At 45.1% G+C, this 14,016-nt stretch overlaps 1 protein-coding gene across 4 annotated transcripts in view; it reads left to right on the forward strand.

Moving 5' to 3' along the window:
• zeb2b (zinc finger E-box binding homeobox 2b) overlaps nt 1-14,016 on the forward strand; it is a 443,989-nt gene that overhangs the window by 314,683 nt on the left and 115,290 nt on the right. The gene's annotated exons all lie outside the window — the stretch shown is intronic.

Genomic DNA, 14,016 nt, shown 5'->3' on the forward strand with positions numbered 1-14,016 from the left:
AGCAGGTGCAGTTAAACTTTAATAAAGACAGAAAGTGGAGTCTCTGGAGACCCGTGCGATGATGATTCACACCAGACTCGCCCGTCCTGGAAGTGACTGACAGCCGCACTCGCAGCTCTAACCGGCAGCAGGAGCGTCTCTCTGGCACGTCCTCCGGTCGGCTGACAGGTGCCAGGTGAAAACCTCCCCAGCTGTCTCCTGGGTATTTCCTCTCTCTGAGAGCTCGCCGGTCAGAAATCTCTGGTCTGTCTCCGATGTCCCGGCGCCGCATTCCTCGTCGCCACAGGAGCCGCGTGCTCGTCTGCCTACCTTAGCTGGGAAAAGGTTAATGACCAACAGGTGCTGGTTTATGTGCTGCTGGCTCAGCTGTTTACCTTCACGGCAAATGTGTTGCAGGAACAGAGTTTTGTCACGCTGGGATCTGAGTCCTTCCTGCACGATGTGGACAAGTGGCGACATGTTGTACATGTTACAGAGTTCAGGAAGCGGTTTTTGTTGCATTTTGGGGTTTAATTTAGTTCAGTTTAGTCGTATTAAAACCACATTTGTACTTTAAATCCAACTTTGATTCCATTTCTGATCCAAGATTTGCTGTTGTCCTGCTGCACAGAAACTTTAATCTGAAGTAAATCTTACTTTGGTTGAATGAAGCATGATAAAAAACAATGTAAAGATGCATAATTTATGGTCGAGGTCGGCAATAAAGTCGGCCTCTGTGCTCTTATTTTGAAGGAATAGTGACTGACTGGCACCAGTTTAGACGTTTTAGCAGCGTTCACCGCCACAAAACTGAACTGTAACAAGAAACGTAAAATGTCGTTGTTTAGGTGAACCTGCGGCCGACGTGTAGTCGTGTGTGTGTGGTATAACCCACCCACCCTCACACACACACACACACACACACACACACACACACACACACACACAAACACCTTTCCTCCAGCATTTATAACTCTCCTGGACTCCCGAAACTCTGTTTGCAATTTAAGGCCGCAAATTAGAAGCGTAAGTCATCTGTTTCCCATAATCCTCCTGTCAGACCAGGAGCTGGCTGGCCCCCCCACATACACACCGGAGCCTGAGCGACGCACACACACACACACACATACACACACAGCTACACAAGGATTTACATGGATGTTCGTGCAGATGAATGACACACAAAATCACACAGACTCTTCTTTTCGACCCTCTTAGAGTCCAAAAGTCTTTTTGTGTTGAGTGTGTTGATCCAAACAGTTGCAGAAAAAAACATGCTGTACAAAAAAATTGAAGACACAGTCTTCAGACAGTCAGACACTGTCATGGAAGGATTAACCTATCGGGAGGCCCGGGGATGAAACACTAGGAAAGTTGTGGACCCCATTAATCCGCCAGGAGCCGGCCACTGCTCCGATAAACGCCGGTGCACTACCTGTGTGAGATATTCCTCAAACTAGATTTGAACTAGACTAAAGTTTGGATACTCGGGACCTGCCATTTCATACTTTTTTCATTTCATTTCATAGTTTTTGGAGATAGCAGATGACAGATGAAGCATGGACCGAGAATACCACACACGAGATGTGGATCCACTTTATTAACTGCATTTGTACTTTACTTTCTTTCCCGTGTTCGACTCGTGTTTTTAAAGAGCTGCGAGAGAGCAAAACATCTGTTTTAATGAGCGCGATTCAAGTCGATCCGCGCCTGTTCTCTCGATAAAAACGCCAAAAAAGAAAGAAAGAAAAAAAAAAGATTTCATCTCCAGCTGCAGGGAAGAAGAAGAAGAAAAAAGAGAGCAGGTTCATCACGGATTCATCTGTCCTGGTGTTTACTCGGTGACATAACGTCAGATAGCCGCGGAGGGTAAACACTCGTGATTCTTAATACACCGAGCGACTCTTTAAACTGTCAGGCTTCCAGTTGAACGTATTACAGCGACCCGCAGTAATCTGCTGAGGTTAATACTGTGTGTTTATCTGGACCTCGCTGCAGTGTGTGAATCTGACGCGTGACTGCGTACGAGTGTGTGTGTCACTCTGTGTGTGTGTGTGTTTCTGGGTGTTAAGTGAGCGTCTTTTGTTTTTCTTGCGCGCTCTCATGTGCATACCTTAGTGCATGTGTAACAGCAGCTCTGCATACGTGTGTGTGTGTGTGTGTGTGTGTGTGTGTGTGTGTGTGTGTGTGTGAGTGAGAAACGCCGGCAAAGGTGACGTGTCCTACATGTTCACTGACAGCTTTATGGGCTCTGCAGCTCGGCCAGGGGAACAAGATTATGGGAAAGGAAACACACACACACACACTCGGTGACACACTGGAGCTGGCTATTGTCCCAGATGCTATAGTCAGGTGAGGTCCAAGGTTCAGCGCTCGTATTATTAACAGGGACAAGCTGGCGCCCAGTAAACACACCTACAACCTACTCAAGTGGAAAGCTGAATTGTGGAGGAGTCGGGGGAGGTCAAACGGGTCGAGTCCGTCGCTGTAATTATCTGAGCGGACAGCCGGCTGAACCGCGGGGTCCTGAGAGCCGGACAAAAAAAAAGTGTTTGGAATCCAGTTTTCGTGCTCCGATTGAGAGTGACGTGACACCAGGCGTGTGCTGCCGGAGACTTTATCTCTCAGCCTCCCAGTTTGGTTCGTTTTTTTTTTTTTTTTTTTCTCCGGGTTCGTTCGGACCAGATTACGTCAGCGAGACACTCGAAGAGACGTGTGAGAGTCTGAGCTCGTGTTTTTTGGTGTGAAGACTGAGCGCAAAGCGAAACATTTTGGATCACAGATTGTTGGCCTCTCGCTAAAGTAGCTGACTTTGCTTCACCTCTGACTCGTGCAAAGATACACGTCTCTGCAGATACCGGCAGAGGACGGAGACTAAATGTTCTCCATGCACAACTCTGTATGTTGGCTGAATCTGGATGGTGCATGTACTGTCAGATTGCTGATATAAGGCGCTGTTAGACTGGCCTTAAGACTAGAATAATAAAGTGTAGGATGATTGCAGTGAATTTTGGGTAATTTAATCAGTGAAGTCACCCCAAATGGACTCTGGAAGTCTGCAGGAAGTCCACTTGAGGCCCTTTGGTTTTCGGATGAATTGTGGGGTTTTGACGGCTTTCAGCACTCGCATATTTACAGCAAAGTCTTCAAGATGTTTTCTACTCAAGAATAAAACAGCCAGGTAACGGTCTCTACATGACATCCGTGCACGTTCACTTTCCTGTTCCAGCCATCAGACTCACCAGGATTGGCGGTTGTTTCTGTTATTTTCCTCCACAACGTCTCGTCTCGGTACGTTTATAAAGTTCAGTCGTAAAGCTTCGAAGTTTAAATGAGTTGAAACATCAGCTTAAATCTTTGGCTGCGTTCACACCAGCGAGAGCGGTCCCGTTCGCCTCTTTAACCTGACTTCTTAGGCAGTCACGCTGTCTCTGAAATCAACTTTGCATTCGGTGTCAACACAGAGTCGAAGAGAACGGTCCAATTGGAAAGTGTCATGAGATAACATTTGTTTTGAATCAGAGCTTCATACTAAAGAGTCACCAACGGTATCCAGGCTGCTATGGCCAAAACTGAAACTCCACAGCGACCGTGAACCAAAAGAAGGGCCTGGTGCTTGTACGACTACTTCTTTGTGGTTTCTTAGCTGGTATGAACACCAAAGAAGAAGAGCACACACTTGTTCTATGACCCTCTGAGTTCCTTCTGTCGCTTGCTTGTAATTAAATAGACAAATAAGGTTAGCTGGCAGTTTAACTTTTAACTAATTCACTTTGCAAGAGTGCCGGTTAAATGCATTGACGGTAAATTTAATATGCAGATGTCTGAGGAGGGGAAAAAAAAAAGGTTCTGTGCATTTTTTTCCCGGTCGGTCAGGTCCACTTTGACAGTTCTGTAAGTGGGAATAACCACATGCTTCCCATTTTCTGCTCGGCATCCAAAGAGACCAAGAGGGATTGTGTGCACATCCAAGATTTTTCTGACCAGGTGTCCTCGATACAAATGGGAAGACAATTAAACGGACACAGAGTGGATCTGTGGTCCTCAGCGGACCATTTAGGAGCATTTTGGGGGCTCAGCTGTTCATCCGGCAAACATACCACAGGAAGAGAACAGGTTCACTGTAAATCTCAAGTCCCAGATCTGCAGATGTAAATGTAAGCTGATCCGGGGGATGAAAAGTAAAAAGCCCCACATTATCTGACTAACAACATCCTCGCCATCAGCGCGGTAACTTCAGACCGTGCAGTTCTGAGTACTGTGGACCATTACCGTAGGACTTGGACATCAGTGATATCTGTCACAGATTGGACATAATGGCTTTAGACCCTGTCTCATGGAGATCTACATCTCACCGCTGTTAACCCCATAAGAAACAAGAAAAGCATTTGACTGTAGCAGTTGGAACTCCTAATTAGGTTGAAGTAGGTCTCTTTGAACCGACGGTGTAACAGAAAAAGCGAAATGTGAAACATTTTCGGCCTCATTATAAGTTATCTAAAAGGCAAGGGCTCGTGATAATGAGGGCCATCCAGTGGGATGCGATGCGGTGGGAAGAGAGTGCCTAATTGTGTCAAATGGCTGGAAGTATTTCACTTTGAATTATGGGAGAAAAAAAGGGGGGGAAAATAAACCGGAGACGCACAACACGGACACGGTATGCAGCATTAGTGTCAGGAAATAAATGAGGTACTATAGAAAGTATAAGTGTGTGCATTTATTCAGCGCAGGATGATATAAAGGCTGTTGTGTGTCTCACACTTTGTCAAAGTCGCACCTCGATGTAAAGTCGCTATATTGGCAAACAGCGAACATCTAATTTAGTGGGTCCACAAGTAAAATGAGGTGTCAGTGCTCTCAACTGGAAAACACCAACTTTCCTCAGATATTATTTTTCTTTGTCTTGGTTTCACACTAAATTTCATCACAAATCCTCTATGAAAATAACAGTTAGCTGGAAAAAAAAAACAAAAATGATGCAAATCTCCCTCGGAGGAACAAAACAACAACAAAATTATGAAATTGAAATGTTTTTCCAGAGAGATTTTAGCTTTTTTGTTTCTTTTACCTTTGGTAGAAAATCGACCCAAATGCCAGAATAAAAAAATAAAATGTTCAGACATTATATTTCTTCAGCTTCCATTTTTAATTTTATGTTGGTCAGGGTTAGGAAAACATTTGTTTTGTCGCTGGAAAATATCATCTGGTTTCTTGTGACACAGTCTTGAACAGCGGTCACTGGCTTGGTAGAAATAAACAAACAAGCACGGGCGTTTTTTTGCCTGCAACATGTCAGCTTCTGCCTTCCCACAGGGTGGACGTACGTAAGGAAGCCATAAGAAAAAAGATGCTTTTATGAAGTGTTTCATGTGCACGGGGTTTGTCGTCCTCACACAACACAGAATCTGCAGACAAACATGCAAACTTGAATCCTGATTGCTCAACAAGCATCAGTCTGATACCTACATGGAGGCAAATATGGCTGCTGCACCTCTCCTCATTGGCAGTAATGGTAGCAGGCTGCACCGGTGAACCATGCCTTTGAACAGTAATTCCAAATCAAGACAAGAGGTTAAGAGGCTGGCGGTGCTGGTGGTGGTGAGCGGGTGAAGGGGGAGGGAGGGGGGTCCTCATTGGTGAGATGAGAGAGGAGACGTCGCTCTGACAAAGGATGAATACCTCGTTCTCAGTGGCTGACAGCCACAATAGAGCAATCATCACCAATCTGCCTTGTCGGCCGATACGCGGCACAATGCGCCTCTTGAAAAGGCTCATTTCAGCGACAGGAGTTAAAGTGCTTCACACAGGTGACAATCGATCGGGCCTCGCCATCTGCATTTCAAAGCTTCCCCCGTCTCGTCAACGCGAGTGGGGACGCTCGGCTCTCAGAGTCTTTTGAGATCGCAGGTTCTGATGAAGATGCTGAAGCTGGCGACGGTCCTCTCCTTCCATATTTATTTAGTTTTGTTTCACGGATTTGAACCTGAGTCTTTATTAAAAAAAATAAAAAATAGTAGTAACCAAGTATTGATATTTATGACAGCAGAGAACCTACCTCAAGTTATCTTTGACAGACCACAAATCTTTCTTTTACGTGGAAAAAACAATTTTCTTAAATATATAACTGCTTCGTTGCTCTTTCACTGCTTTTTTAGACTTTCATATGGTTCGATACCAAACTTCAAGGGACATGCAGTATCTGTGCATCCCTAGAAATATAATATCTTTGGAGTTTGATCACTTTTCTTATTTTAGGCTGGTATGGTTAAAGGAAGTGTCTTGGGCTGACGAGCGTCATCATCCAGCTGTTGTCCTGTCCTGTTTGTACCCATAGTTTTAATGAAAGACTGATTCTTTTACAGCTTTATCGTAATGTTTGTTCCTACATAAGCAACTCCCTCAATTCTGCTTTTGTGTGCATTTGGAGTGAATCATGTCATCTGCAGGCAGGGACGGCAACTCCTCGTTCTCCGAGCTGCCTGTCGACGCAAGGAAAAGTTTTCCTCAACATCGAAGAGTTTGATGGCTGATCAGAGCAGAAGTGGGAGGTACTGAAGAAGAAACACATCACTGGACTTGACACAGTTCACTCCAGGACTCTCTGGTCAAATCATTAATCATTCATTGTAATTGATCAGCCTCTCTGATATTTTGGCTCAATTTGTGCGATCAAGCAGTGAAGTTCTCTTTAATCTTTGTTTTTTTCTTCTTCTTATTTTTAACTTTCAGCCCCTCTGGTGAGGTTATTCAACCTTTTCTTTCTTTTTTTTTTTTGAGTACCTCACATGCTGAATTGTTCAGATGTGGCCACAGTGCCTCTACACAGAGTTCAGTGAGTGATCTGTGTCTCCAACTCTGTGAATTCCCTTAAGTTTGACATGTATCCAGCCTTGTGTAAATATTCATTAAATTTACTTCTTTATTGGGAGCCGTGTTGCTCATGGAATATATTTTTTTGGACAAGCTATCAGCCCGTATAGCCTGTGTTAAATCTAAGGGAGCTTTCCGCGGCCAATCCAAACACATTTGGTCATGGCTTTGAAAAACATTACCTCTTACAGATATATAGTATTCCAGACCAGCGGGGAATACGGGTAAACATTAAACTGTATAGCTCTGAGAAGAGTGCAGGCGTGCCAGCGATGCTCTGGTGGAATTACCCCAGTATCCAGGCGATGGTCCTTGGAGGGTTTGGGATGTTGAGCTCCGCTTGCTCTCTCAGACGTAGCGCAGGTACTCGTCGTGAAATCCAAGCCATCGGATTGTTAGCGCGGCGGTTTAATCCGCATGACGTACGGCGTGCTGTCATGAAAATTCCAGTTTTATGTCATTTTGTGGTTATTTTGGGAGGAATCCACATGACACAGCCCAGAAAACCCTAATGGGTGGAGACGTTTTTTATTTTTTATTTTTTGTGGACGACCATACAAATATGCATGGCTCGCTCTCTGCGTTCCAGTTCATCCCAAAGGTGTTGGATGGGGTTGGAGGGCAGGGCTGCGTTCACGCCAATCAAGTTCTTCCATATCAGATTGGGGGGAAAAAAAGACAATCTTTATGGAGCGGGATGAAGCCTCATTTGTTCATCCTTTACATGTGGAAATAGACACGTCATCAGTGTCAGTGGTACATTCCAAGTATCCTTGTGCAAGATATTGAACCCCCAAATTGCTTTTGATTAGCTAGTCGACACTGTTTTTGGCAAACCTCTGTCATCAGTGCTTGAACGGGTGAAGTGTTGGGAAGTGCTTCAAGTGGTCTGTGGATTGAAGTTATAAACATAAAACGGCAATGTTTTTCTAAACCTAACCAAGAGGATTTAGTGCCTAAACCTAACCAAACTGCGACAACATGATGTCGACCCGGTTCATGTGTTGCTGTTAGTTGCCACCGTCATGTAGTTTTGGATACGGTGATACGAGGAAGTGCTTGGATGGAGAATGGATGTTTGTCTTGCTTTTACTGTTGTTTTTTGGCCTTTTCCTTTGTTTATCATAAGAACCAGCGAAGAGTGAAAGGAAATGGGTTGCTCGAGGTGGGCTGACATGTTGGATAGAGCCACAGTTGAATTCTGGGTATCTGCAGTGAGGTCACAACTGTTTGAACAGTGGTTGCAGGTTTATTAGTTGAGCTACCGGGATGAAAATAAAGAGCGTTCTCCAAACTGGTGCTATGAAACTGGAAGCACAGTGTTTGCCGAAATATTGCATATTGCACTAAAAAGTTTCAGTGAGCTAAATTGCCTGTCTCCGTCAATAAAGTGGAAATAAATCAGAAACTTATGAGACATCACCTCCACTTTAAAAATCCCAGGGAAAAACAAAACATCACATGTTGGCCGGCGGCGATACGTTGGGATTCGTCCAACCGGAAAAAAAAGACGCCCAACAACCATGTAAACATTCAGTCATACAGCAAACCTGACAGCAATAAAAATAGTTTCTTCTGCGTCCGTGAGCCAGCACACTTCGGTGTGAGAGCAAACACATGCATGAAAGAAAAAAAAAAAGAGACAGGAAAAGAAAGTCATGCTCTTTTCGGTCCCCTGTCCGTTCTCCACCTGCAGCTCACAGCGGTGACATCATGGATTACCTCACCATGAGAACATGTCCACCAGGGACGTGGCCTACATGCCGACACTGGACTCCGTCCCAGGTCGCCCTGGATGGATGCGGCTTGTCGCATCTCTATCCATCCTGCGGGACACTTCACCGCGCCGCAGACATAAATCAGACGGAGTAAGTGGACTCGGCAACTGACCGCCATAAACTGCTCTCACATACTTAAACAAACAGGCAGGATACGCCGTCCTCCTGTGCTCTGTTAACTCGCAGCCAGGAGAGCTTTTTACAGTCCTCTTGTAAATGTAGTGAACTGCTGTTTTCAATTAAAGTCGGCTCAGAGGTGAGTTTCAACCCTCGGTGCATAAACCAACCTTAATAAGTTTTCAACGAGTCGTATCTCTCGAGTTGTGAAGAAATACGCGCTGTGAGGTGAAGGCACTGAGGTCGGCCACACACGAACGCGTCCAGCTGCGAGCGGAGGTGAAGGCTCGATGTTAGCTTAGGGAGGATGTACTCCTGCACATGTGAATGAACTCACAAACAGGCAGCTCTGGACCCAGGACTCTCTGATTATCAGGGCTTCGGTAGACAAACATACATACAGGCCACAACTCCAGACTCCCTCAAGAAATAATGTAATTTTAATGAGACGCTGAGTGAGGAGAAACTTAACCAACTATGTGAAGCAGCAAAGACAAAGTCTTTATCGTTTGTACCTTCTTGTAAATTCAGCATTAAAAGCAAAACATATTTACACTCAATTCATGAAAGAAGACAGAATTTTGTTGATGGTAAACAAAACACAGTAAAGTGTAACCAGTAAAGGCTACTTGTTTGGAGAAAGTCCCCAGATTCCCTTTAAAAATCTCTTAATTTTGAGAGTTGTTGATGTGGAGAAACTTTGTTAATGTTGTGCAACAATATCTTTGACAAATTCTTAATTATTTTGGCCTTCTTGTTGTTTCGGCAAATGTTAAACATGAATATATTCTTTCTCTTTATGTAAAAACATCACAACTGTCTCAGGGGTGAATGTGTTGCAAGAGAAAAGTGTGAGTAAAAATGTAAATATATACATTTTAGGTATAAGCGTCAAATATTCGAGCTAAAGCCTGTTTAAAAAAGGTACGTTTTAAGTTCACATACTCCGTTCCATGCTCTCTTTCACTCCCGAGGTGTCAGCAGTTTCTAACCTAACCTCTGATTCCTCTACGCTTTGCCTGCTTTCCATGTCAGTTCTCACCCGATGACGTGGGGATCGGGAGCAGGGAGGAGAAACACCCCTGAGCTCCTCTGCAGCCTGTCACTGATTCACATGACCTCAGAGTGACTGTTGCAGCGGGGAGTTGTCTTCTGACGGAGCTGAAGTCCGTGAAAAGTTAAAAGTCGCTTCTAAAATGTCACGCGCTCCTCAAACACGACAGCTCGGTGTTTCGTATTTTATGCAGAGGTGGGTCTGAACTCATTTGGCCAGCCTCCACCTGCCCAACATAAAAGGGATTTAAACACAGTGACATATGCTTCCTTATCCCGCTCCGGGCTCAACTTTGGTCCAAACATTTCAGCTTCAGCGCTTTTCCTGGACTTTTATGCTTTTCCCTGTGGATCAGGACAGATGTGACCTGACACACATGTACATAAACAATCCGTCCAACAAAAAAAAAAAAAGAAAAAGGCCTGAACATACAGCACAGGCACATTCACAGACTCATAAGTCAGCACGGATATTGTGTGAATCTTTGCAGCCGGGGCTGAAGCAAAGATATTAAAATTAAATACGACCATGAGTCCAAATTTTCTTTTGAATCTTTTACGTACTTTGTTAATTTATTTATTAATAATTTCTGCAATGAATCAGTCTTATTATATTACTTGTATGTATTGTTTGGCAAAGTACATTTCTGCAAAACCACAAATGACTTCAAACTTCATGTTGATATTTACTGATATTTATGTCTTGTGTCAGGTTGAAAAAAAGACCAAATTCAGCAGTCTGAGAATTCAACCTTTTGTCCTGAAAACCAGTTTTGGTCTGCTTTTTTTCTCCTGTAATCATAATTTTTATGTTTAGTAATATAAGATTGATTAGAAGCTGGTTTGGACAGTTTTTACTCTCATCAAACATCACCCGATGAAGTCAGAAATACACGATTGTGTGTTTAAAAACTATTTTTTTTAAGGCTTCAGAGAACCTGACATGTCCGCGATACGCGGTTTCCACCTGACAGCGAGGGTGTGTTCACCTTTGATAAGCAAACAGGCATCAACAGACACAGTCCGCCTGGTTTTGACTGCATTCATCACCCTGAAAGCGTGTCTGCACCATCCTGCAGTCAGCTTTCACCTCTGCAGCCCGAGTCAAGACTGATGTTATTACCTTATCAAAGGTGGAGGTGTCTGCGGCTCCGGGGGGAAACCAAAGAGAGACCAGGAGAGAGGCGGTGGGAGGGGTGGACGTTTTTCCTTTGACTGGCTGGCAGCCGACGGGACGCCAGGCGTATTTATCCCTCGCCGCCGGCTTATCAGCGGGGCCTGTAAATCTACCTGACAGCTCTTTACAGGTGCCGTTAATCCCGCTGATTCAATTCATTTTGCTAACTGCTCGGATGCGGCCTCTCTCCGCGGGGAAGATCAAACCCCTCGCTCCATTCTCGCCGAGTTAGTTTGTGTTGTCCTCGTGATGGAAAGCCAAATCCACTCTCTCTAACGCGGAGATGAAAGGTGTAATGCAGCCGCCGTGGCAGTCAGATTATTCCTCCCGAACATGTTTGTGCTTCTTTATTTGCTGCACACTGGGCCTCGCTTTTTCTCGCTGTTATTTACAGAGGAGAGATTTGCTGTGCAGGTATGCAGTTTTTCAGGGGGAGCGCTGCTACACGATCACATTTATTTGTACCTCGGAGCGGCTGTGTTAAAATCCTGTTTCGACACCGCTTTAAAGGTGCTGCTGCCGAGAGGAGACTGGGTTTCTTTCAGCAAAGGTTTCTGCAGTGTTTTGAGGGTTTTACTGAACTGATAATCACAGAGATGTTCAGTGTAATTACATCTATACGTGATGGCAGAATGTGTGACCATTTTTGGCTGTTTTGGTCGTGAGTTTCAAACACTATCTGTACGAAAAAGACGAACAGCTGAGGTGAATAACTTGTTTCCTGGTAACCATGTGGATGCCACTTGACTTAAACTACCCGTCCAAACACCATTACAGATCAAGAACACACATCCCATGACAACGGCACTTCCCAAATGGCTTCCACATGACAGAAACTTCTAACAAATGGCCTGAGAATCATGGAGGAGCTCAGGGAGTCGACCTGGCTTCCAAATTCCCAATCAGATCCAGCAGTCGTGGTACGCAACGGAGAAAGTCTGATCCATGGATCCCCCCCGAAATGAATTCAAGCTGAACTTGAGCCCCACACAGTTGTTGTCAGATCAGCCTCAACCCAGAATCATTTCTAATATTTTGTCCCAGGACCCAGTTGGGTTCTGGTTCAGGTATCCATGTTCTACCCCGCAACCCAGACGATCTCCTGCAGGCAGCTCAGTGGCTCGTCAGAGGCCTTTCTGCTCGACTACAGGGAATGTTTTCACAAATCTGCTTTTTTTCTTTGTTTTCTTTTCACTATCAGTGATCTGTCAGACGGTGGACTGCAGTGTCTCAGACCGTGTTCGCGCCGTGTAACAGAACAGCACATCCAAGAGTCGCTGCAACCAGACAAACAAAACGTTATGGAGGAGCCGGTTCTGAACTTTTCACCTTGCAGGTTTCTACCTCGTGGCTTCCTCGCTGCAGGATCTCTCTGTGACTACTGAGGTCGTCGTCAAACTTTGCTGTCATTGCAAAAACAGACTTAGTGATAATCTGACAGCTGACTGATCGCCAAAGCAGAATTTCCCTTCATGCGTCTCACTTGAAGAAAAGGACAGAAGTCGTGCGAAGACGCAGAACAGCAACCTCGCTGCTCACTTTGGTCAAGGACGCCTCGGTAGAAAAGGAAAAGAAGACGTAGAGAGATGTCACTTCTTCGCTCCACCTCAGGTTTTGCTGAGCTCAGTAGTTCTGAGCAGAGCCGTCCACGATCATACACACTGAGGTAATAACCTTTGTCTGTCCATCGTGCTGCGATCTCACTTCCTTCCTAAATGCAGCTCCAAGCTTCCAGTCCGCGGTTCTCCAAGGCCCTTTTTTTTCCCCTCATCTTGAGAAGGCCACTGGCGAGGAAAAACAAGATCAGATTGGATCTTGGCAGGTTTGCGTGTTTAAACGGAGCGGTCACCTCCGCCCGGCTTCCTGCTGCAAACATTAAGCACCAACCTTATCGTTTCCTCGCGGTGATTAGGCCGCTTCCTGGTGACTGCATCACAGGTTCAAGTTCATTTATGTTCACCGGGCTCCAGAACAGCGTTTTCTCAACCTTTTGGGTGAGTCATCCCGTGACGCCTTCTTTGAAGATCACCATGATTACCTATAAGAGTAAACAAGACTTTAATTGGCTCTTTCCTTCCAACAATTAGTAATCTGCTGCATCTGTAAGGCCAGGAGAACCTGGACCTACGGTTTGGACTTTGTCAGATGCAGATGTTGTGATATTTACGCTGTGTATGAACATTATGCACGTTTGATTGTGTAATTTCTGCAGCTGATTTTCCAATCCAGCGCTGGGGGATTTCAACCAGCAACCCTCCGCTCGCAGACCCCCCCCGTGCGTCCAACCCCCCCCTCGCCCGCCGCTGCCGCCTCAGCGAGCGTGTTTTCCTGTGCTGTCTCCCCCCGTCTCTGATGGGACGTCCTCTCGCCGGCTCAGAGCTGCGAGGGGCGTTTATCTCTGACCCGCAGGTTCGGCCCCGCTGTCTCAGCTGCCAAAACAGTCCCATTCAACATTGTGCTGAGTTCATCAATGCTGCGCTGACACACACTATCACACATGGGCACACACACACACACACACACACACACAGACACACACACTCAGGGAAGTGCATACACACAGATGCACGCTGCAAAAAATGCTCACCGTGAGATTATTGTCTTTTAAGATCATTTCAGTGGCATTTCGGGCCTGAATGTGACGTCTTGAAGCTGCTTTTCTTTTCTTGATTTTTGGAAATTCCCGAATCATTTACATTGGAATAAAACAGAGAAAAGAAGGAAAACAAAGCAGAGACTGACTTTTTTCAAGCATTTGATACATTATGAACATAATTATAATGTGTTTAATGCACCTGCAGCAATGTTAAACGAGTTATAAACACTTTTTAACACTCATAAAGCTTGATGACAATAAGGATAAAGAATTATGAGGCTGCTGTCTTCTTGGCGCATCCTAATGCAACATAGTGACTTATAAAGCGCTTGTAGTTGATTTCCACGACTCTGTAAAGCCGATATTTTTTGTAGCGTTCCCATAAAACGCACACAAACAGCGAGGCAGGAAGGATCAGGACAACCTCAGTCCTTTCTGCTGGATAT

This window comes from Acanthopagrus latus, chromosome 24, assembly GCF_904848185.1.
Source record: "Acanthopagrus latus isolate v.2019 chromosome 24, fAcaLat1.1, whole genome shotgun sequence".
Lineage (NCBI taxonomy): Eukaryota > Metazoa > Chordata > Actinopteri > Spariformes > Sparidae > Acanthopagrus > Acanthopagrus latus.